The sequence below is a fragment of the Elaeis guineensis genome, chromosome 14, assembly GCF_000442705.2.
Source record: "Elaeis guineensis isolate ETL-2024a chromosome 14, EG11, whole genome shotgun sequence".
NCBI classification, from domain to species: domain Eukaryota; kingdom Viridiplantae; phylum Streptophyta; class Magnoliopsida; order Arecales; family Arecaceae; genus Elaeis; species Elaeis guineensis.
Genome location: NC_026006.2, coordinates 51087626 through 51113886, shown reverse-complemented (window position 1 = coordinate 51113886; position 26261 = coordinate 51087626). Strand labels below are relative to the sequence as shown.

At 37.0% G+C, this 26261-nt stretch overlaps 1 non-coding gene across 1 annotated transcript; it reads right to left on the bottom strand.

Moving 5' to 3' along the window:
* Positions 1-7615: 7615 nt before the first annotated feature.
* LOC114913306 (small nucleolar RNA R71) lies at positions 7616-7721 on the bottom strand. The gene has a single exon (XR_003799314.1). It is a non-coding gene; the product is annotated as a small nucleolar RNA R71 (small nucleolar RNA).
* Positions 7722-26261: the final 18540 nt, after the last annotated feature.

Sequence of the window (26261 nt, the reverse complement as noted above, 5' to 3'; positions counted from 1 at the left end):
TGACCTTGTGTTGATGGTCCTGATGGAACACAATTTCCCATTAAACTTAAGTTTGTTAATTATTGCTGGATATTGCATTAGTAATTTCTGAGAATCTTGGCTTATAGGAGGCCAGCCTAGTTAGTACCCTTAATTGGTTCAACAAACAATAAGGTTTGAATAGCTACGGCAACTTTAGGTGCTGGCCCTCTGCACTTTCTGCTATTGAAACTACTGCATATGCTGACATAAAAATGATGCGTGTTAATGTCATATATTGTATAACAATGCTGATATTTGTCATATATCCATGAAGTAATAGTGTTGATGATATTAATGTGTTAGTTTTGGAACAGGTATCAGTCCTAGAAGCTAATGGGCAGTGTTTATGTTAATATGAGTAATAAACTATCATTAACAACAATATATAAGGTTCGTTTGAGAGACTTCTGGGGAATCATGAAGGTCCAACTTCATAGGTGGTTCTTTGAGCCTAAGGCAGTGGCTGTGGGAGTTCTTTGAGCCTAGCTGTCCATGAAGGGGAACAAGAATTAGAATTTTGCACATAACTTACGGTCAATTAAATGAATCTTAGAAACAATTAATATTATTAACATTTGTTTGATTATGTGTCTCAGTCAAATAACAAAATTTTGTTGTGTGGCCATGTGAGTAATTTGATATTTAGCATGCGAACATCCATTGTGCTCAAAAGGCATGCTGCAATGGCCAGATTGCTTGTGTATTCCATTATTCTAACTTTCGTTTGAGAAAATTACTGCTTTACTTGTCTTTCCATTATTTGACTGCTTGCTGCTGCGGTTCTATTTTGCTATATGTGCATATTTTAGGTTGATATATATCATTGTTCTATCTGTATGTGGTGCAGCTTCTTTCAATCATGATCCTTTTATGGTGCTAGTTAGTATGGAACTACGTTTGGTTGTTACTCTGAATTTTCTATTCTGCAGCTTCTTTCAATCATGATCCTTTTATGGTACTAGTTAGTATGGAACTAAGTTCGGCTGTTACTCTAAATTTTCTATTCCTTCCATCTCTCTATAAAACACTAGATTTTTTTTTTTTTGATATAGCCTTTCTAGAAAGGCATTGGAGTTAGTATCTAGTGTGCATTGATGTAGAATCTTACGGCCGTAGTTAGTGTAGATATTACAATGTTTGTTTCATAATCTACACAAATATGTTTTACTGTTGGAACATGGATGCTATGATTGTAGATGATTGTTATTGCCATGGTCTGCCATACCTTCCTGTATAATCTGGTATAGGAGGTATGGAGTGTACTATACTATATATTGGTGTGGTCTCTCTTCGTATGGGATCCACTGCTTTAAATAAAAAGAAAGGGAAGAGAAGAGGCCAAAAAGGACTCATATCAGTTGGCACTTAAAATTTTGTCCTGTATGTGTAGAGTACTTTTGGTAACATGTAAAAAGTTTTATATGGGATGTATGAAAAAGGTAAGGCATAAAAAAGAAAAAAATTATTTTCATATAATTTGTGGTGTTGCAGAAATCAGTGACGCACAGAAACTTTTTGTGATGCAAAAAATGAGTCCAAAGCAGACTCTAACTTTTGTCTATAAAAATAAAGTCCATGGACATGAAAATATGACCAAAGAAAAAGATAGAGCCACGAGCCACCAAAAGGAGACAGACAAAGAGAGAGAAAAAGAGAGGCTTGAAGAGTGCTTCATTTAAGTAAAGAAGAATGAAAAACATCGATCAGAGGAGTTTGCTCAACTTTGGGTTAGAGTTATTCCATTGAGGATTCTACTGGAGGTTTATTTAATCTAAAATTTTTTTCTTTCTTATATTAGAAGTGGTGTTTCTGATATAATGTCAAAAAAGATTTTTTATACTATAAACTATTATTATAGTGAAATCTCCTTCTTACTCTCATCCCTATGTGGATGTAGGCTTCGATCGAACCATGTTAAATTCTAATGTTCTTATGATTAATATGATTTCTTTGTGCCTTTAGTATTATCATTAGCATGATTTTTATTTTCATTTTATCTATTATCTGGAGTACTTAAATTCTAACAAGTGGTATCAGAGTCAGATTCTATCAAATTCAGAGTATTGAAGAAAGAGTTAAGATGCCAATAGATGGAGAACCAATCTTTGTCGAGCACTATGATCAAGCTGACATGAACAGCTACTCAATTTGGAAGTCTCGCATAGAAGACCTTCTTTACTCTAAAGATCTTTATGATCCAATCGAGGAAGTTATTGCTTAACTCGATAAGATGTCAGATAGAGAATGGAAGAAAGTGAATCGTAAAACCATTGGGCTCATCCGGTAGTAAATTAATAATAGTGTCTTCCACCATATTTCAATGGAGGTTAACACCTATAGCCTCTTATTGAAACTGAAAAGTCTATATGAAAAAAAGACAGTACAGAATAAGGCATTCATAATTTGCAAACTGATGAACATGAAATATAAGGAGGGGGCTTCCATGATAGAGCATCTAAGCAACTTCTAGAACATGGTGAACCAGCTTGTCGTGATGAAGATGGTGTTAGATGAGAAGCTGTAAGTCCTACTATTGTTGAGTCCCTTGTCCAACACTTGAGAGACTCTGATGGTATCTCTAAGCAATTCTTCATCGGAGGATTCGATAGCCTTGGCAATAGTGAAAGACTGTATGCTTAACGAAGAAGTCAAAAGAAAGGAGTAAGGGGTCTTGAGCCACAATGAGGCCCTCATCATAAAAAAAAGGGAAGAAGTAAGCATAGGGACTTCTAATCTAACTCGAATGATGGCTGCATTAAATCATGAGAGAGATCCAAGTCCCGAAGTGGTAAATATTACAACAATGACAAAAGGGGCCACTTTAAGAAAGACTGCCGATTACTGAAAAAGAAGAAGCCAAAGAACAAATCAGGTGATGACTCTAGCTAAGATAATGAGACGACAGTAGTAGCTATGGGTGGAGAGATGATCATTGTCTGTGGCACAACAGATGATGATCTTGCAGGTACTACTAGCCAAGATTGTACTTGGATGATTGATTCGACTGCTTCGTATCATATTATAGCAAGGTGCAAATTATTCTTGTCTGATCGTTTCGGTGACTTTGGGATGGTAAAGATGGAGAATGATGGAGAATCAAAAATTATTGACATTAGAGATATTGTGCTGATCATGAGCTTGGGGTATAGGCTAGTGTTGAAGAATATTTGACATATACTAGATATTTGTCTGAACCTGTTGTTGACAGAGATATTAGATGAAGAGAGCTACTACAGTGTGTTTGGAGACAGTAAATAAAAGCTGATCAAAAAATTGCTAGTAGCAGCCAGAGGTATCAAGTAATGCTCTCTCTATTTCATACAAGCCATGCTCGATAAGGAGAAGGTGAATGCAGTGAAAAAATCTTCTATCTTAGAATTGTAGCATCGATGACTGAGACATATGAGCCAAAAAGGGATATCAATTTTGGCTAAGAAGAATGCTCTTCCCACATGGCTCTGGATTGAAGATACACGAAAGCTGCCTGATAGGAATCTTTTCTTTAAAATAAAAATTGATATAGTAGATCTTGTTCATAGTGATGTTTGTTCTATGAGTGATAAAACTCTTGACGAATGCTCTTTGTGACTTTTATTGATGATCACTTCTAAAAAATTTGGGCATATGCTTTGAAAATGAAGGATCAAGTGCTCAATATATTTAAACAATTGCATGTCTCTATTAAAAGAGTGATTGGACGAAAGTTGAAGTATATATAAGTGAACAACGGAGGTAAATACAGAGGTCCTTTCGAGAAATACTATCAATAGAATGGCATCAAATTGGAGAAGGTGGTGCCTAAGATGCTGCAGCAAAATGGGATTGCTGAGAGGATGAATAGGATGATCTGCGAGAGGTCAAGAGTATGCTTTTTCATGTCAAACTACTGAAGGCATTTTGGGAGGAGGCATTGATGACTGTGGTCCACGTCAATAATCTTTCTCCTTTCTATACTCTTGAGGGTGATACACTGTAGAAAGTATGATTATTTGAAAGTTTTTAAATGTAGGGTGTTCGTATATATTTTTAAGGATGAGAGGTCCAAACCAAATGCCAAGGTGAAGTAGTGCATATTCCTAGGCTATGGTGAGGATGGAGAGTTTGGCTATCGGTTGTAGGATCCTGTGGACCAAAAGATCATGCACAGCTATGTTGTTGTTTACTTGGAGGATCAGACAATCGACAACTTCGAGAAGCTTAACAAGCCGAAGTTGACCCTGAGTAGCACCATAGATTTGTGTCCAGATACTTCCCCAAGGAGTCTTAATGATGGGGGAGCAACTACAGATGACAGTATACATGACAATCATGAGGCTGAGGAGAGTGCGGATGGTGTTTAGATTGAGCCATATATTGAACCATTTGTATAGGAGGTCCGGAGATCTATAAGAGTGGAGGCCGTTCATGAGATACCCACCATAAGATTACGTGCTATTGATGGATGCAGAAGATCCTAAGTCCTGCTCCGAAGCCATGGAGTAACAACATAGTAAGGAGTGGATGAAGGCAATGAAGGAGGAGATGAATTCTTTGCAGAAAAACTATATATATGAGCTGGTGAAGATACCTCATAGAAAATGAGCACTCAAAAATAAATGGATGATGAATACATTAAATATGACATAAGAAATATTAAAACTTATGTTATTTAATCTCTATTATTTTGTAATTGATGCTTCTTATGTCCTTTTTCAGGAATTGTCAATCAAGAAAATTTAATCACACAAAAGCCTCCAATATTTGTATTTATCAAGCCTAAGATGAAACTTAGGTTCAAAGTCCAAACCTGTAATATGCAAGTCTGAATATTCATTCCGAGGTCTCCATGCGGAATGCACACAGAGCGGACGTACGTTGGATATGGAACACATGAGATTAAAAGCCAAGAAGATTTTGGGAGAGTAGAGAGTTGAAAGGAGATTTTGAAAAAGTAGAGGGTTGAGAGGAGATTTTGGATGAATTAAATGAGCATTTAAAAAGAGTGGGACTCATGGTTAATTTAAAGCAATAGAAGAGAAAAGGCTTAGTATCCTTTAACATGGTGCATGGGCTCGAATGGTCCATAGTGGACCACGATGGAAATAAGGTGCTGGAGTGGAGCTGGCTACATGGCTCTGTGTGGAGAGCACTGGGCGCTGCTGAGGTGTGACATGGGCTAGTGCGGCATGAAGCGAACGTTGGGCACTGGTTGAGGATGAGCGATGGGCTTCACGCATGGGAGTTAGGTGCGATGATGTCTTTGGTGGGCTGCATGTGGAAAGGATGCGCGGGAGAAAATCACATGATAAGAGCTGGGAACGCACGGAATCTAATGGCCGCACAAAGGAATTCTTTTGGAAAATTTTTAAAAGCAAACCCTAATGTCCTATCTCTCTTTATTACGCCCCCATGACTTCATCTCAACCATCCATTATCTTAGTTATTATTTTTTTCTTTAGTTTCATATTTAAAAATCATGAAAATCTCCTCCCCCCTAATACTTATAAATAGGCTCCTATACCTCCACCTTGAGAATGAATCTGAGGGAAACCTTCAAATGCCTTTGCAAGGAGGAGAGAAGGGATCACATGCGGCTAAGGATCTTCATTATCGGAGAGTAGATGAGGCTTTTAGTATTTATATTTTATAATTTTTCTTTATACAATTAAAACTTGATTGTGATGATTTTCTTTTCATGAATAAATTTTTTTTTCCTTGCTTCAAATATTATGCTTCTTGTTTAGACTATAATTTAGATTTTTGAATAGCCTATGACTACGTAGAGATGAGTCATGATCTAAGGATATGGTTCATGCTCAGTGAGATAGGTTATGCTTGGAATCTGATTATAGATTATTTTATTTTTATGATTTGAGACTTTGAATAGCCTATGACTACGTAAGGACGGATCAAGGTACTATGATCCATATCCAATGAGATAGGTTATGCTCGGTGATCAATTATAATTTTAATAATTGCATATTGAAGAAATACTTTATATTATACTAAAAACTGGATCGAAATCCTAAGACATCTTAATCTCTTGCTTATTAGTTTTAATTTAGTTTGAATTCTTATTTCTAGTTTCAATTATATTCCTACTCTTTCATATTTTTAGTTTTTTAATTTAACTACAACTTTAACAAAATCTTAATTAAAATGTGAACATAACCCCATTGATCCTTGTGGATCTGATCCTAACTCACCCTATTTATATAGTTTGAGTTAAGATTTATTTTTGACCACTTACAATAGTGATCAAATTTTAGCACCATTGTCGAAGAAATTGACACAATTAGTTCATAAAAAAATAGATAAAATAAAATTATTTACTGCCTTCTTTAATTTTATTACTTTCTTAGTTAAATGCTTTAATTATTTTTACCTTTATTTTAATTGCTTTATTTTCTAACTTGCCTTTTGTTCATTTGATCTAAAAATAAATAAATAAATAAATAACATAGCATAAGAAGTTAACTAATGTAGAGAAAGCAAAAAAAAAATATTCTACTTCTATTTGGACACCTTGGTTTATTTGCATTGCATCTTCATAAACTATTTTAAGGGCAAAATTCTAATCAATATAATTTGAAGATTTCATCATACTTTCTTGGCCCAAAAACCACAACCTTCATATTCATTAATCTAATCCTTTAATTTAAAATCAATTAGATATTGACTCCTAAGGAACTCGAGCTCACTAAGACAAAGAACACTAAATGTTAGACTAGGTTATAGTTAGTCAATTGACTGGTGTCTAAGAAAAGTAGTTCAGAGATTACATCTCGAAGAAAAGTGGTTACTTAATCAGGTCCTTTGCAAAAGTACGGAGAGCTTTCCACTAATCTTACACTTATCTTGCTAGTTAGTTGATTACTTTCTGACTTAGAGGGCTTGAAGGTGATCTTAGCAGTTAGAAGCTATCTAGATCTAGGATAACCCTTAGCCAGGATTGATTGTCTAATTTGATTGCTAACTTACATTAAACCTAACAAAACTATTCGCATCTATTTCTTAGCTTTAGGACTCTCTAAGCTCTCATCTTTAGAATTTCTTTCATCTCTTTTCTTTTATTTAAAATCTAAAAAAATAATCAAATAATCAAATGCATAAACCAGGGTTATCCTAATTTTGTGGTTGCATGCTCAGTCATAGATCACTACAGCCAAAACTATGATCCCTAAATCCTGAAATCAAGAGAATCTTTAGAGTAACCTATACTAAGACTATGGATGCACATAGCGAGACTAATCCACCACGCCAATTGAGGGAGTACTTCACTCCTTCATCATATACCTATTCTTCGTGTATCCAAGTACCTCCTATAGAAGCAACTCAATATGAGATTGAGTCCAACATCATTTAAATGCTACCATCTTTTTATAGACTTAGTAATGAGGACCCGTACAAACATTTGAATGAATTTTTTGATATGTGTTCTACCATCAAAATTCAAAATCTCTCTGATGAGGCCCTTAGGTTGAAATTATTTTTCTTTTCATTTAAAGACAAGGCCAAATATTAGCTACATTCATTAGATTCCAGATCATTTCAACTTGGGACTAATTATAAAGAGAATTTTTCAAGAAATATTTTTCAATTGTGAAAACAAATCAAATTAGAAAAGTCATAACTAGTTTTTCCCAATTAGAGGGGCAAATGTTTCATGAAACTTGGGAGAGGCTCAAAGACCTCATCCACAAGTGTCCACACCACGCCATACCCAAATAGCAACTGGTCCAGTACTTTTATGATGGATTGTCAAAAAAGCATAGACAAATGGTTGATTCTTCCTATGATGGGACATTCATGCTCAAAAGCGAGCATGAGGCTTGGCAGTTATTCGAGACCCTGAGCAAAAATTCTGTACATTACATGTCTGCCACGTCTAGAGAAGCTCTCAGGTTAGAACCCAAAAGAGGTGGAATATATAAGGTAAGCCACTCCATAGACATCCACAGCAAGGTGAACATGCTATCCTAGAAACTCAACCGACTATTGCAAGTCGGTCACACCTCTTTCCCATCTATGCAGTCACAAGATGTTTGTATAATCTGCTCGGGTCCTACTCATGCTATTGGTGATTGTCCAGCAGCTCATCAATTTTTTGAGCTTGTACAGGAGCAAGCCCACCAAGTCCAATCCCATACCATTCCTAGATCAGGAAATGACCCATACTCCAACATGTATAATCTAAGCTGGAGGAATCACCCAAACTTTTCTGAAAGACCACAACCTATGGTCAACTTGATTCCCCACTGACCTAATCACTAGGGGATGCAGTTCAAGAACTCATCATAGCCTCAGTATCAGGATGCCCCTCAACCTTCTCCTAGCAACTAGAGTTCTGATTTCGAGGAGAAGGTTCTACAAGCTTTAGCAAGGATAGAAACCCACTCTCAGACTTCAATCATACAATCGATAGCCAAGTTAGAGACCCAAATAAGTCAATTAGCTAATGCCATCAGTAGAAGAGAGGAAGGAAAACTACCCAGCCAACCCATAAGCAATTCTAAGGGGCAGTATATGGCTGAAAGCTTGAATTGCCACGAAATCTTTCTCGAGCAAGCTAAATCTGTGATGACTCTTAGAAGTGAAAAAGTCTTAGAACAATCGAAAAAAGCCAATATGTCAGAAACCCAAACTCAAACCAAACTACCTGATAATAAGAAAGACCCTAAGGAGAGGGATGAACCAATTTCTCTAGCACCTGCACTTAGAGTTCCATTCCCAAATGCTCTAGAAACACCTTTATCTTCATACAAAATAGGGGTCAAGATGAATGAAATGCTTGAACTATTTAAACAAGTCCATGTCAACCTTCCTTTTTTAGATGCCATCAAGCAGGTCTCGAATTATGCTAAGTTTCTAAAAGATTTGTGTACCAAAAAATGCAGATCTAAAGCACACATCTCCAAGAAAATCTATCTCACTGGACAAGCTAGCTTAGTCTTCCAATACACCACACCATCCAAACTTAAAGACCTTGGTGCCCTTATCATCTTCTGTGTCATAGGGGACCTCACTATAAAGAAAGTTTTGTTAGATCTAGGGGTGAGTGTCAACCTTCTCCTGAGCTCAGTTTATGAACTTTTCGATTTTGGAGAACTGAAACCCACACCAGTTACCTTACAATTAGCTGATGATCTGTTAAGGTACCCTTTGGGATGATTGAGGACGTGTTGGTCAAGGTGGATGAGTTCTTCTTCTCCATAGACTTTCTTATGTTGGAGATGAAATCTGGAAACGACCCTAGCCAAATCCCTATTATTTTAGGCCAATCCTTCCTTGCAAACAGCCAATGCTTGCATTAACTATAGGATGGGAGCCATGAACATATCCTTTGGGAACAAAAAGCTAAGGTTGAATATGTTCAATACTATCATGGGATCGTAAAGTGATGACTTTAGTGAAGTAAATGCACTAGAGGGACTTATAGAAGAAGCCACCACTGCCATACCCTCGCAAGACCTTCTGCAAGCCTGTCTAGCTCATTTGGATATGGACAACTTGGACATAGATGGGTACATAAAAGAAGTGAACTACCTATTAGAGCCACCCATTTCTACTCCTCCATGGATCATGAAATATGAACAAATGCCCCCTCCCTCTATCACACCTATAGCTCCTTCATTAGAGGCCCCACCTATATTGGAATGAAAGCCACTCCTAGTTATATTAAAAAATCCATTCCTAATGCCTAATGTAACCTCTGAACAGAAAGCCTAAATTGTAGGTATACAAAAAGAATATTAAAAAGTTGTTAGAGGGACAATCACTGACCCAACAATAGACTGCCCAACCCGAGAGCTGTCTCAATAACCAAATATTGTAGTCATTAAGCAAGTTAATCTTGAAAACCCAACTGAGGATCCTTCATGTGAATTTTTGAACTGTGCTGAAATAGATGACGTAGAGAAGCTGAGTGACCTGTTAAATCCACCATGGATAATAAAGTGTGAGCTATTTTTAGAGTTGTCTGGTATTATCCTAGCCCCTACACTAGAATCAACACCTACCCTGCAACTCAAGCCATCTCCTACTATCAATAATCAGCAGATACATCATGTAGGTACACAAGAAGAATATCAAGGTATTACTGATTGGAATTCAACCATCCACCATGGCTAGGTGAACCCAGCAATTTGGTGGATCTACCATTTGGAACCACTTAAAAGATCCATATACTCTGGTTGAAGACTTTAAGTTAGTGCTTCTGGGAGGCAACCTAGCTTTTTGCACTTAATTTATCTTTTTTAGTTTGCTTACTTTCTCTTTAAGACTGATAGCTAGGTTGGAGGGAGAACCAAATCTTCAAAGACATCTGAAGAACCCCACTGGACCGACAACATATTGAGTCAGGTGCATTTTTTTCTATTCCTTTTTACTTATTGCATCTTTTATTTTTTCTTTCTTCATTGAGGATAATGTCGATTAAGTTGGAGGGAAGGAAAGCTAATTTAATTAAGTCCTCGAGTATGGTCAAAAAAAATTAATTTTGTGTATCTGAATTTTATCTCGATTTGAAGTTAAATAGGCACCCTAATCAATGAGTGATTAATAGTCTAGATAACTTTAAAGATATTGAGAAGTAAATTATTAAGAAAACTCAATAAATGGTAGGGTTTAGATCAGAAAATTTTTTTTGAATGATTTCAAAACCTTCTATCCATTGATCTCGATGAAGAATCTACTTCATGGAGGTACGAGTGGAATGGTCCAAGTATGCAAAAAATCTATCTTAATAAAATAAGTTTTAAACATTTCTCATTGAATAACTAGGCCTCTTTGCTTAAGTAAGCATTATTGTTCGCGTCAAAAGATGAGAATGTGAAAAAATCTCTTGTAGAGTTAGTCTTAACTCATAGTCTTTTTGACTCAAGTCAGTAAGCTTGAAGGATGTTCTATATCTAATGCCCTAAAGGCAATTGGTTTGGGAGTCATTGGCCTAAGCTCGCTACAAGAGTCAATTAGAAAGCTTAAGGGATTAAGACATTGCACCGACTGTACATATAAATATTTTTTAAAAAATATTAAAAAAATAAAAAAATAAATAAAAGAGAGAGAGAATAAGAGGACTAAACTGCAAGAAGATATTGCACCAAACTCACAGCAAGTTAGAGGACTTAAAGAGTGAGGTGGGAGTAGGTGAAAGAAGATCTCCAACAATTTCTATGGCTAACACTCAACCACTAACTGGGTTGAATTAGTAATCTAATGAAGTATCTCTTTAATAGTTTAGTCGAATATCAGCTGCCTTTAGGAGTACTTAGGATCACTTTTAATTCAAGGACGAGTTGGTACACATTGTTGATTTATCTATTTTACTCAAGGACGAGCAAAGTTTAAGTTGGAAAATATGATGAATGCATTAAATATGATATAAGAAGTATTAAAATTTATATTATTTAATCTCTATTATTTTATAATTGATGCTTCTTATGTCCTTTTTCAGGAATTATCAATCAAAAAAATTTAATCACACAAAAGCCTCCAATATTTGCATTTATCAAGCCCTAGATGAAGCTCAAGTTCAAAGTCCATGCCATAATATACAAGCCTGAATCTTTATTCCAGGATCTCCACACAGAATGCACATGAAGTAGATGCATGTTGGACATGGACCACACAAGATTAAAAACCAAAGAGATTTTGGGAGAGTAGAGAGTTAAAAGGAGATTTTGAAAAAGTAGAGAGTTGAGAGGAGATTTTGGATGAATTAAATGAGCATTTAAAGAATGTGAGACTCATGATTTATTTAAAACAATAGAAGAGAAAAGGTGGCCTGGTATCCTTAACATGGTGCATGGGCTTGAGTGGTCCATAATGGACCACGATGGAAATAGGGTGTTGGAGTGGAGCTGGCTACATGGCTCCGTGTGGAGAGCGCTGGGCACTACTGAGGCATGATGCCGGCTGGTGCAGCATGAAGTGGACACTAGGCGTTGGCTGAGGACGAGCGTTGGGCTTCACACGCGGGAGTTGGGCATGACGATGGCTTCGGTGGGCTGCATGCAGAAAGGATGCATGGAGAAGATCACACGACAAGATGCTGGTGTTGAAAAATATGTCCCAAAAGTCAATCATCAATCTGTTGACGGTTGAGCAACCCTGTATTATAATTGATTTGTTAATAAATAAAATATATTTTTGACATTTTCATTATAAGTTTTCATCTTCTAATGAACTCCATTGTTATGATGAAGTCCTTAGGACTATTTAGGTTCGATAAAGAGAGAATTTATCGATTAATCCTTAAAATTATTCATGACCAAATGATAGACTGTTAATAAAGAGGACAGCTTCTATCGAGCATAGGCCGCTGTAGGCTATATGGATTGGTTGTTCTCTTAACCAAAGAGTGTGGAGACACTGGTATGGCATACAGGTGAGATGTAAGGGTATGTCATTATTAAATATGACCAACTCCAAAATATTCTACTATCAAGAATGTCTCTGATGGGATGTAGGTATAAGTGTCCCTTAGACTTGAGATCGCCTCAGTGACTTGCAAGCAACTCACTGTGCTTTGATACTGGACTAACTGAATTTTTAATTCAGTGATGGAAGGCTTCTGGGCACAATCAAGTACTTGCAAAGTTGAAGTGTGATCAAGATGGGATTGACCACTCTAAGAGTTGGAGAAGAATGAGTCGCTGTATTTCAATTTAGCAAAATCTTGGCCAGAGTAATCCATCAGATGGATTTGATATTTTGAAATACAATGTGGACAACCTGATCAGAGTTGACAGTGGAACTCTGAAGTGTCCTATGAGTATTTTGATCAAGGGTATGAATTATATGGAAACTATATCCGCATGGGTTCTAAGGATGTTGTTCCATACATTCGACCTATCCGACCGTCGGGTACCATTGCTAAATGGTCACTTCGATTGGTACAAAAATTTATTTTTATACTACTGATTTAGGTTTGAACCTATGAGGTCATACACATTAAAGTTTATGATGCGATTGGATGGTTGATCAACGATTAAGAATCGTTCTAGGATTAAACGATCAATACGATTGACATTTAACCTAGTGCAAGTGTTGCAGGAGGATCGATTAGCAATTCGATTGCTAATTGGCTTAATTTGATTAAGCCAATAGGCTGAGATTAAGTCTAATTGAATATAATTTAATTAAATTTGATTTGAACTTGATTGGATCAAGTCCAATTGATTTATTGGATAAGCCAAGTGCAAGAAAAAACTAGTCCTAGTTCAATTAGGACTTGGGTCAACCTAATTTCTAATTCGATTAGAAAATTAAATTAGATTTAAATCTAATTTAATCTGATTAAATTAGATTCTTAATTAGGTTAAGATCTATTTTAATTGGGTTGATTTAGTTTTGATTTGATTTGGTTTGAGAAACCAAATTTGAACAAGTCATAGATTGAATCCTAGTAAGACTAGGATTCTACCTTGCGCCACCTTAGCCCCCCACGCCCACTTTCTCTTATTTTGTGCGACAAAACCTTCTCTCCCAGGCCTTCATGCATGCTCAAAGCTTTTTACTCTTTCTCTCTTACATGGAATGTGGCTGTGGACTAGGTCAAAGTAGGAATTAGTTTGGATTTCAAATTCTATGAGATAGAATTTTAGGAAACCAAAACTCTTTCCTTATGGCACTGATTTTATCCAAATTTTTTTAAAGATTTTTATGACTTTTATGGCACATATTGTGCATCCTTTGCTGGTGGTCCGTGACAGAAAAAGAAAGAGGGGGCACCCATGAGTTGGGCACCCCTTGTCTTGCCCTGTTTGGATTTTTCTTGATTAGGTATTTGATCTAAAAAATGATTCTTCATATCTCATTATTTAAGATGAATTTCTTCTTGAGATTTATATGGATCATAGAGTATTGAGAGATCCTTAGGGCATGTGAAAATCAAGGAGAAAGAGTTTTGGGGCATGGAGATATAATAGACACAAAACTAAGTGTTTGGGTTAGAGCAAAGAGAAGAAGAAGAGGGTCTTCTTCTAGGGTTGCTGAGTTCACCTCTTTCCTTCCTCCATTTGTGAGTTTTCTGAGAGTGTCTCACATCTAAAACTCCTTCTCCTACTTTTCATCTTTGGAAGAATCCAAATCAAGAAGAAGGAGGCATCTGATTGACCATCGAAGAAGGATCAGCACAGTACTAGCATACTGTGCTGATTTTCTGGACCAGAACTTCTGATCGTGATTCGTGGGCTCGTGTGGACGACTCCTAGAGGTCGGACGCATGTGCAGCTCACAACATTATTCTCAAGTCCAGATCAGCAAAGTTAGAACGTCTAACTTGCAAGGTAATAGATCTTATCATTTATATTTTACATACATTAGATGTAGTATAGAAACATATTGATATGATCAATATGTAGTTCTTGCTCTTTATATTTTAATTTTTGATTTAATGCCATATAATAATCATATAATAAGATCTTAGATCTAGAGATTCTTTGATTTTATAAGATAAATTTTGATTTATTTTAGTCTTTCGCTGCCTGATCTTGAAAAAATTTTAAGATCTAACCTTGAAACCCTAGATCTGGTTCCTTCAATTGGTTTCAGAGCATAGGTTATTTATTACATGATTATTTATACATGCTTAGATTATTTTTTAGATTAAATCTAATTTATAATCTGATTGTTAAATCTGAAATTAAAATTTTTAGATCAATCGCGAACTATAGGTTGTCCTGCAGTAAGGTTTACCCCTTATAGTGCAAAGATTGTCCTAGTTCGTGTAGATCTATCTTTAATCATAAATTTATTAGATATGATCTAGATTAAATTTATAATTTATTAGATTTAAAAAATATTTAAATCTAAAATAAAATCTCTTTGTTAATAATTTTCGTGCAAAGAACCATCATATATTTGTCTGAAAAATTTGCACAGTTTAAAGTTGAAATTGTTTCAATTACATGAACCTGTTTAGATTAGATCTAACGTAGTTTCATACTTATTTCACTTGCATTTTGATTATGAATCAAACATATAACTTAGTTGGTAGAACCATGTTGTAAAAATATTTTATAAATATAAAATTATTTTAGAAAAGTCGAACCCCAACCCTCAGTCCAAAACTTAATTGAGAATTAAGAAGTTGTTTGATTAGGTTCTAGGATTGTGAATTGAAGAGCCTAAGACACAAACCATAACACATTGGGTTAATGTGTTAGTGGGAATTAGGTCCATTAATTGGGTTAGACCTAAGGTTAGATTAAAGATGGATTTAATTAGAGAATTGACTAAATCTAATCAATTATTGTCTTAGATTAGGTCAAGGATTCTCTAGATCAATTACAATAGTTGTAGTTGGTCAAGTCCATGTCTTTAACGAGAACCAAATGGACTTGATTCTTGGCTAAGCGGTCTAGCACGAACTGTTAGGTTGATCTAATCGAAACTAATTAAACTAGTTGGTGTCTAAGGTAAACCAGACCGGTGGTTTTTAATTGGCAGCCCGCTTACCTGGCCATTTCTGATGGTGTCTAAGGCAAGCTTTGGCAGACCCTCCCATCGATCGAACTTACCTAGCCTCTTGATGAAATTATATTTTAATCGGATTACTTGACTATTCGAGCTGACCCATGTCAGCTAGGTAAATTAGTGTGACTGATTTAGGTGCTCATAGACCAGCCTTTTTAATGGTCTCCTTTAAGCTGACTTGGTGAAGCCAGTGGGAGGATCATGATAAGCTGGTTCATCTGACCTCCTCCTCTAAATCAATTAAATCTTCTAAAATTATTAGATCCTTAAAATGAAATAGTTATGGTGATAACTAGATCATAGCCTCCTATTAAGTGGATGATAATAGGTCCATCAGTTGGATAATCATTGGAGGCCCAAAGGCCTGGTGCTTATCGGCTGATGGAATTGTCATTCATAATATGATTTTTTGACTGCATCTTTCTAAATGGTGGTTAGGTTAGCCAACCAAAATTGGGCCAAATCATTCATTAGCTAGATGGGCCAAGTATGGTCATGTTAATGGTTGGACCTAACCAGACCTTTTCAGTGGAGGCCAAAGCTTACCGATTAGGGATTGGGACAAAATTTAAATTACTAAAAATTATTTAGAAAAATAATTGGTTATGAACCTACCCTTAGATGTATATGGGTTGGCCAACCAAAGTTGGACTTGTGTGCAGTCTAAGTGGATTCTAGTACCCATTAAGGAATTAGGATAATTCCTCGAATTAGAGGTAGAGGCTACCAATTCGAATAAAATAGTGGAAGAAATCTTTTGATTAAAATTCAAATCTTTAGGTTTAATGAATCAATTACTAATTAGGTTATGATTTTTCTTTGTGCAGATATGGCCACTTCGCTATCGCTCCGATCATTATTGGACAATAAAATTTTGGTGGGATCCAACTTCGGTAGCTGGTACCAAAAATTGAAGATAGTCCTGGAGCATGAACGGATCCTATATATGATAACGGATCCTGCACCTGAGAAGCCAGCTGCCAATGCACGTGGAACAGTCAGAGACACTTACCAGAAGTGGCTCAGTGATCGGACCACGGTGCGCTGCATCATGCTGGATGCCATGAGCAATGAGTTCAGTCGCAGATTTGAGACGACTCAGTCAAAGGACATGCTTCAAGTACTGGAGGATGCCTTTGGCACACCCGATGATGTGGAGAGGCACAAGACTAGTTGTGCCATCTTCAATGTCAAAATACGGGATGGTGCCTCTGTCACTGATCATGTATTGTACATGATCGAGCTGATGGAGCATTTGAGTAAGCTCGACTTTTTCTTGCATGAGCAGCTTAGGAAAGATGCAATACTGAACTCGCTGCCCAAGTCTTATCTCCCATTCTTCACTCATTATAGAATGACAAAGCCTAAAGTAAACTACCATGGGTTACTGGGGTTGCTTCAGAACTTTGAGAAGGATCACCAACTCCACAAGGAATCGATGAACTTAATGGGAGGTTCGTCTTCTGGTTCTCGATCCTTTGAGAAAGGAAAGAAGAACAAGAAGAAGAAAGTGAAGAAGGTGCAAGTTCAGGCTGGGACATCTGTGCAGGGCCAGACCAGAAAGATCAAGCCCGATAAAAGTCAAACTGAATGCTTCTTTTGCAAGAAGCGGGGGCACTGAAAGAGAAACTGTCCTCAGTACATTGCCTCTCTGGACCCGAACAGGTAGAGAAAGAAGCAAGCTGTTGCTGGACAAAGTATTTATATAATAACTCATTGCAATTTCTCTATTTGTGATATAACTGATTGGGTATTGGATACCGATAGCTCTTACCATATTTGCAATTCATTGCAGGGGTTGCAGGTCAGTAGGAGATTCGAGCAAGACGAGAGGTTCCTGAACGTTGGAGATGGAAGACCAGTTCCAGTTCTAGCATTAGGAATCTTGAAACTTGTATTTGAGTTACATACCGTTGTTCTTAATGATTGTCATATCTGTCCCAGTTTTCTTTTAAATGTTATTTCTATAGGCCTTCTAGCAAAAAATGATTATGAAATTTTAATAAAGAAACAAATTTGTAATATCATTATGAATGGTGTTACTATTTTTTGTGGACATTTGAACAATGGTGTGTATATGTTATCACAATCTGTTAACGTAGTTTATTTTACTGGCAAGCACCCTAGATTAGACAGTGTATCAGATATCTACTTATGGTACTGTAGGCTAGATCATATAAATAAGAACAAGATAAACAGGTTGACTCAAGAGAAAATTCTCGAAGTCAGTGATTGTGAATCACTTCCAACCTGTGAATCATGTCTTCTTAGTAAAATGATCAAGTCACCTTTTACTGAAAAAGGTGAGAGAGCTACTAAGCTCTTGGTCCTAGTACATACTGATGTATGCGGGCCCATGAGCACAAGTGCTAGAGGTGGATATTTTTACTTCATCACTTTCACGGATGATCTATACAGATATGGATATGTCTATCTGATGAAACATAAGTCAGATTCATTTGAAATGTTCAAACGATTCCGAAGTGAAATAGAAAAATAAACTGAAAAGAGTATTAAAACTCTTCGATCTGACCGAGGGGAATACCTTTCTGGTGAGCTTCTCACATATCTAGGAGAGAATGAGATTCTCTTCCAATGGACTCTTTCAGGAGCACCACAGCATAATGGTATGTCTGAAAGGAGAAATCGGACTCTGTTAGACATGGTCTGATCCATGATGGATTTTGCCAGCTTGCCGATATCCTTCTGGAGATATGCACTCGAATCGGCCTGTTATCTGTTAAATAGGGTTCCAAGTAAGTCTGTACTTAAGACTCCATATGAGATATGGATAGGGCGTAAGCCAGCACTTTCACACCTTAGGGTCTGGGGGTGCCTGGCCTATGTCAAACGATTAGTTACAGATAAACTTGGACCTAGGTCTGACAAATGCACATTCATAGGGTACCCCAAAGAGACCAAAGGATATTTTTCCTACCATACTGATGAACAAAAGGTATTCGTCAGCCTTAAGGCAATCTTTTTAGAAAAGAAGTTTCTTGGTGAAGAAACAGTTGCCTTTAAGGTTGAACTTAATGAAGTTCAATAGGTAGAAGGACCGACACCAATAGCTGAACTTGAGTCGGATTTGATTAGATCAGATCCGAAGCTCAATATATCTGCACCATTAAGGCGATCCGGTAGAGTACCGTATCAGTCGGACAGATACTATGATTTCTTGATCCGAGACGGTGATCTCATCGAACTCGATGAGAACGATGAGAATCCGATCACCTATATGGATGCAATGCAGAGATCTGATTCTGAGAAATAGCTTGAAGCCATAAAATTCGAAATGGAATTTATGAAGGTCAACGATGTATGGACATTGATTGACCCACCTGAAGGGGTTAAACCCATTGGGTGTAAATGGGACTTCAAAAGGAAGAGGGGCACAGACAGAAAGGTGGAGACCTATAAAGTCCATCTGGTTGTCAAGAGGTATCGTCAACATTATGGTATTGACTATAATGAGATATTCTCCCCTGTGGCAATGCTCAAATCTATTCGAATAATGCTTGCAATAGCTGTCCATCTAGATTATGAGATCTGGCAGATGGATGTAAAGATAGCTTTTCTGATCCATTCGGATAATGCTTGCAATAGCTGTCCATTTGGATTATGAGATCTGGCAGATGGATGTAAAGATAGCTTTCCTGAATGGAGAGCTGACCGAAGAGGTGTATATGATACAACCTGAGGGATTTACATCCACAGATGAGTTCAAGGTGTGTAAGCTTCAGAGATCCATTTATGAATTGAAGCAAGCTTCTCGGAGTTGGAACATGCATTTTGATAAGGTGATCAAAACGTATGGCTTCGTTAAGAACGGAGAAGAGCCCTACATCTATAAATGGGCAAATGGTCCAGTTGTGGTATTCCTTGTCTTGTACGTGGATGATATTCTCTTAATCGGGAATGATATCCCCGCACTACAGGGAATAAAAGTTTGGTTGTCATCGCAGTTCTCCATGAAGGACTTGGGTGAAGCATCCTACATCCTAGGGATGAAGATCTATAGGGATAGATCTAAAAGGATGCTTGGATTATCTCAGTCCATGTACATAGACACTGTGCTGAAGAAGTTCAGCATGGAGAATTTCAAGAAGGGTTATCTACCGATAGGCCATGAAATTTCTCTCTCTAAAAAGAATTATCCGATAACTCCTGAAGAGAGAGAGCGTATGAGTAGAGTCCCATATGCTTCGACCGTGGGATCTATCATGTATGCCATGACATGTACAAGGCCAGATGTGGTATTCTCACTAGGAGTAGTGAATAGATACCAATCTGATCCTGGAGAAAATCACTGGAAAGTGGTTAAAGCCATCCTTAAGTATTTGAGAAATACTAAGGACCAATGGTTGGTTTATGGTGAGTCAGATCTGAAACTTGTGGGGTTCACAGACTCCAGCTTTCAATCTGACAATGATGACAGCAGAAGTGTATCGGGTTATATCTTTACTCTGAATGGTGGAGCCATCTGCTAGAAGAGTTTCAAGTAGCATACTGTGGCAGACTCTATTTGTGAGGTGGAGACATCGCAGCATCGGATGCCGCGAAGGAAGCTGTGTGGCTGAGAAAATTCATCACCGAGCTCGGAGTAGTATCCTCTCTCGATGGTCCGATCCTGCTCTACTGCGACAGCACTGGTGCTATTGCTCGGGCAAAGGAACCCAAAGCACACCAGCGGACAAAGCACATTTTGCACCGCTTTCATCTAGTCCGGGAGATCGTAGATCAAGGTGACGTCGATCTTCAGAAGATCGATGGAAAGGAGAACCTGACCGACCCCTTCACTAAAACCCTGGCGATAAAAAAGTTCGACAACCACAAGTCGAAGATGGGTATTAGATACTGTGCTGAGTGGCTTTAGGACAAGTGGGAGTTGTTGAAAAATATGTCCCAAAAGTTAATCGTCAACCTGTTGACGGTTGAGCAACTTTGTATTGTAATTGATTTGTTAATAAATAAAATATATTTTTGATATTTTCATCATAAGTTTTCATCTTCTAATGAACTCTGTTGTTATGATGAAGTCCTTAGGACTATTTAGGTTCGATAAAGAGAGGATTTATCGATTAGTCCTTAAAATTGTTCACGACCAAATGATAGACTGTTAATAAGAATGACAGCTTTTATCGAGCATAGGTCGCTGTAGGCCATATGGGTTGGTTATCCTCTTAACCAAGGAGTGTGGAGAGACTGATATGGCATACAGGTGAGATGTAAGGGTACATCGCCATTGAACGTGACCAACTCCAAAGCATTCTGCTGTCGAGAATGTCTTTGATGAGATATAAGTATAAGTATCCCTTAGACCTGAGATCACCTCAGTGACTTGCAAGCAACTCATTGTGCTTTGGTACTGAACTAACTGAATTTCTAATTCAGTGATGGAAGGCTTCTGGGCACAGTCAAGTACTTACGAAGTCGGAGTGTGATCAATATGGGATTGACCACTCCAAGAGTTGGAGAAGAATGAGTTGCTGTATTTCAATTTAGCAAAACCTCGACCAGGATAATCTATCAGATGGATTTGATATTTTGAAATACAATGTGGACAACCTGATTAGAGTTGACAGTTGAACTCTGAGGTGTCTTATGAGCATTTTGGTCAAGAGAATGAATTATATGAAAACTATATCCGTATGGGTTCTAAGGATGTTGTTCTACACATTCGACCTATCCGACCATCAGGTACTATTGCTAGATGGTCACTTCGATTGATACAAAAATTTATTTTTGTGCTACCGGCTTAGGTTCAGACCTATGAGATCACACACATTAGAGTTCACGATCCAATCGGATGGTTGATCAATGATTAAGAATTATTCTAGGATTAAACGATCAATACGATTGACATTTAACCTAGTGCAAGTGTTGCAGGAGGATCGATTAGCAATTCTATTGCTAATTGGCTTAATTTGATTAAGCCAATAGGCTGAGATTAAGTCTAATTGAGTATGATTTAATTAGATTTAGTTTAGACTTGATTGGATCAAGTCCAATTGGTTTATTGGATAAGTCAAGTGTGAGGAAAAACTAATCCTAGTTCAATTAGGACTTGGGTCAACCTAATTTTTAATTCGATTAAAAAATAAAATCAGATTTAAATCTAATTTAATTTGATTAAATTAGGTTCTTAATTGGGTTAAGACCTATTTTAATTGGGTTGATTTGGTTTTAATTTGATTTGGTTTGAGAAATCAAATTTGAGTGAGTCATAGATTGAATCGTAGTAAGACTAGGATTCCACCTTGCGCCACCTTAGGCTCCCACGTCCACTCTCTCTTATTTTGTATGACAAAACTTTCTCTCCCAGGCCTTCACGCATGCCCAAAGCTTTCCACTCTTTCTCTCTTACATGAAATGTGGTTGTGGACCAAGTCAAAGTAGGAATTAGTTTGGATTTCAAATTCTATGAGATAGAATTTTAGGAAACCAAAACTCTTTCCTTATGGCACTGATTTTACCCAGATTTCTTTTGAGATTTTTGTGTCTTTTATGGCACATATTGTGCACCCTTTGCTGGTAGTCCATGGTAGAAAAAGAAAGAGGGGGCGCCCATGAGTTGGGCACCCCTTGTCGTGCCCTGTTTGGATTTTTTTTGACTAGGTATTTGACCTAGACAAAGATTCTTCACATCTCATTATTTAAGATAAATTTTTTCTTGAGATTTTTATGGATTATAGAGCATTGAAAGACCTTTGGGGTGTGTGAAAATTAGGGAGAAAGAGTGTTGGGGCATGGAGATATAATAGACACAAAACTAAATGTCTGGGTTAGAGCAAAGAGAAGAAGAAGAGGGTCTTCTTCTAGGGTTGCTGAGTTCACCTCTTCCCTTCCTCCATCTGTGAGTTTTCTGAGAGTGTCTCACATATAAAACTCCTCCTACTTCTCATCTTTGGAAGAATCCAAATCAAAAAGAAGGAGGCATCAGATCGACCATCGAAGAAGGATCAGCACAGTACTGGCATACTATGTTGATTTCTTCGATCAGGACTTCTGATCGTGATTCGTGGGCTCGTGTGGACGACTCCTAGAGGCCGGACGCGTGTGCAGCTCGCAACATCATTCTCAAGCCCGAATCAGCAAAGTTAGAATGTCCAATTTGCAAGGTAATATATCTGATCTATTATATTTTACATACATTAGATGTAGTATAGAAACATGTTGATATGATCAACATGTAGTTCTTGCTCTTTATATTTTAATTTCTGATTTAATACCATGTAATAATTATGTAATAGGATCTTAGATCTAGAGATTTTTTGATTTTATAAAATAAATTTTGATTTATTTTAGTCTTCCGCTGCCTGATCTTGAAAAAGTTTCAAGATCTAACCCTGAAACCCTAGATCTGATTCCTTCAGCTGGGAACGCACAGAATCTAATGGTCGCATAAAGAAATTCTTTTGGAAAATTTTTAGAAGCAAACCCTAATGTCCTATCTCTCTTTATTATGCCTCCATGACTTTATCTCAACCATCCATTATCTTGGTTATTATTCTTTTTTTTAGTCCCACATTTAAAAATTATGAAAACTTCCTCCCTCCTACCACCTATAAATTGGCTCCTATACCTCCACCTTGAGAATGAATCCAGGGAAAACCTTCAAAAGCCTTTGCAAAGAGAAGAGAAGAGATCATGCGCAGCTAAGGATCTTCAGCATCGGGGAGTAAACGAAGTTTTTAGTATTTATATTTTGTAATTTTTCTTTATGCAATTAAGGCTTGATTGTGATGATTTTCTTTTTATGAATAATTTTTTTTCATTGCTTCAAGTATTGTGCTTCTTATTTGGACTATAATTTAGATTTTTGAATAGTCTATGACTACATAGAGATGTGTCGTGATCTAAGGATATGATTCGTGCTCAGCAAGATAGGTTATACTTAAAATCTGATTATAGATTATTTTATTTTTATAATTTGAGACTTTGAATAGCCTATGGCTATATAGGGCAGATCAACATACTATGATCCATATCCAATGAGATAGATTATACTCGAGGATTAATCATAATTTTAATAATTGCATATTGAAGAAATACTTTATATTATACTAAAAACTGAATTGAAACTTTGAGACATCTTAATCTCTTGCTTACTAGTTTTAATTTAATTTGAATACTTATTTCTAGTTTCAATCATATTCCCACTCTTTCATATTTTTAGTTTTGCAATTTAACTGAAACTCTAACAAAATTCTAATTAAAATGTGAACATAACCCCATTAATTCCTATGGATTCGACCTTGACTCACCCTATCTATATAGTTTGAGTTAAGATTTATTTTTGACCGCTTACGATAGAGATCAATGGGTGTTCTGGATGAAGCCACAGGAAAATAGTTCACAACCAAAGTACAAGATGAGGTTAGTTATGAAAGGCTTTAGTTAGAGGAAAGGCATCCATTTTGAAGAGATTTTCTCATCCATTGTGAAGCTCATGTCTATTTGAGTTATCCTCGGTATTGTTGCTTGTTTAGACCTTGAGGTAGAATAACTTGATGTGAAAATGATTTTCTTCATGGTGACTTAGAGGAGGAGATATATATATGGAATAACTAGAAGGATTCAAAATTAAAGGCAAGGAGAACCTAGTGTGCCGCTTGAAGAAAAATCTTCATGGGTTGAAACAGGCACCGCGATAGTGGTATAAGAAGTTCGATTCCTTCATGGTGGAGAACAGGTATAAGGGAACAAGTTCTGATCATTGCATGTTCATGAAGAAATTCTCTGACGGTAATTTTATCATACTTTTGCTGTATATTAATGACATGTTGATTGTGGCACACAACATTACTAAAATTAACAATCTGAAGCTGAAATTGGGTAAGGCATTTCACGATGAAAGATATGGGGCAGGTCAAAATAATCTTGGGGATGAGAATCACTTGAGATAGGAGATTTAGAAAGTTGTGGTTGTCACAGGAGGTCTATGTTGAGAAGGTGCAAGATCGATTCAACATGAACGAAGTGAAGCCGATGACGAGTCTGCTTGCAAGACACTTTAAGTTGACTAAAGATTAAAGCCCAAAGAGCGAAAATGATCAAGTGGAGATGAGTAAGATTTTCTATACCTCTACCGTGGGGAGTCTTATGTATACTATGGCATCCATCAAGCCCGATATTACTTACACGGTTGGTGTGGTTAATCGATTTCTTTCAAACCTTGAGAAGGAGCATTGAGAAGCAATGAAGTGGATAATGAGATACTTTAAAGAGACAAGCAAGACATGTTTATGCTATGGCAATGGAGATCTTGTGCTATAAGCTTACATAGATGCGAAAATGGCGGAAGATGTGAACATGAAAATCTATGTCAGGTTATCTGATGATATTTTAAGGGGGAGCAGTGTTGTGACAATCAAAGTTATAAAAGTGTGTCACATTGTCATCGACAGAGACAGAATAGATTAGCATAATGGAGACCAGTAAAGAAGTACTATGGCTAAAGAACTTATTGGAGGAGCTTGGCAAAAGATGTACGTTGTCTACAGCGATAGCCAGAGTACCATTTATCTCAGTAAGAACTTGGTGTTTTCATTCAAGGATGAAACACATCAATGTCAGATATCCTTGGATTCGGGATGCACCAGAGATGAAGCAATTTAAGCTTGACAAATTTGATACTGAAGAAATTAGTTCTAATATGTTGACGAAGCCAGTTTTAGGGACAAAATTGATGAAGTGCAAGGGCGCTGTAGGCTTGATGGAACCTCCCATATAAGTTGGGAGGGAGAGATTGGTTGGTATGGTCCCTTCTTTTATGGGACCCACCACTTTAAATAAAAAAAGGGAAGAGAAGAGTCCGAAAAGGACTCACATCGGTTGGCGCTTAGGATTTTATCTTGTGTGCATGGAGTTCTTTTGGTAGCTCATGAAAAGCCTTATGTAAGAAGCACGAAAAAAGTAAGGTGTGAAAAAGAAAAAGTTGTTTTCATGTAACTTATGGTGTTGCGGAAACCAGCGACGCACGGAAGCCTTTTGTGATGTGGAAAATGAATCCAATACACACTTAACTTTTGTCTATAAAAGTGAAGTCTGTGGATATGAAAATGTGATCACAAAAAAAGGTAGAGCCATGAGCCAGTAAAAGGAGACAGAGAGAGAGAAGAAGAGAGGCTTGGAGGGTGCTTCATTTAAGTAAAAAAAATTGAAGAATGTCGATTGGAGAAATTCGCTCAACCTCGAGTTAGAGTTACTTCATCGAAGGTTCTACTAGAGGTTTGTTTAATCTTGAATTTTTTTTTCTTATATTAGAAGCAGTGTTTCTGGGGTGGTATCAAGGAAGGTTTTTTATACTCTTATTATAGTAGAAGTTACTTCTTACTCTCATCTCTATGTAGACATAGGCTTCGGTCGAATCATGTTAAATTCTGATATTCCTGTGATTATTGTGATTTCTCTGTGCCTTGGGTATTACCATTAGTGTGGTTTTTATTTTCACTTTATCTATTATCTGGAGTACTCAAATCCTAACACTATGTCAGGATGAAACTATTATGAAGCTCAGCTTTGAGTTGGTACAAGTCTTATACCACCCGGTATCGATATGTACCACCCCACACCAAGTTATATTGACCTATACTAAGGTGTACCAAGTTGCGTACTGACCCACACTGACTTGTATCGAGGTGTACCGAGAAAAAAATTTACAAAAATGGTTAGAGAGCTATTTTGGTATAGGGTGCATACTATACAATACTAATTGTATTGTACTATTATCGATCATACTATATCATACTAGTAAAATATCGATATGGTACCTGCTA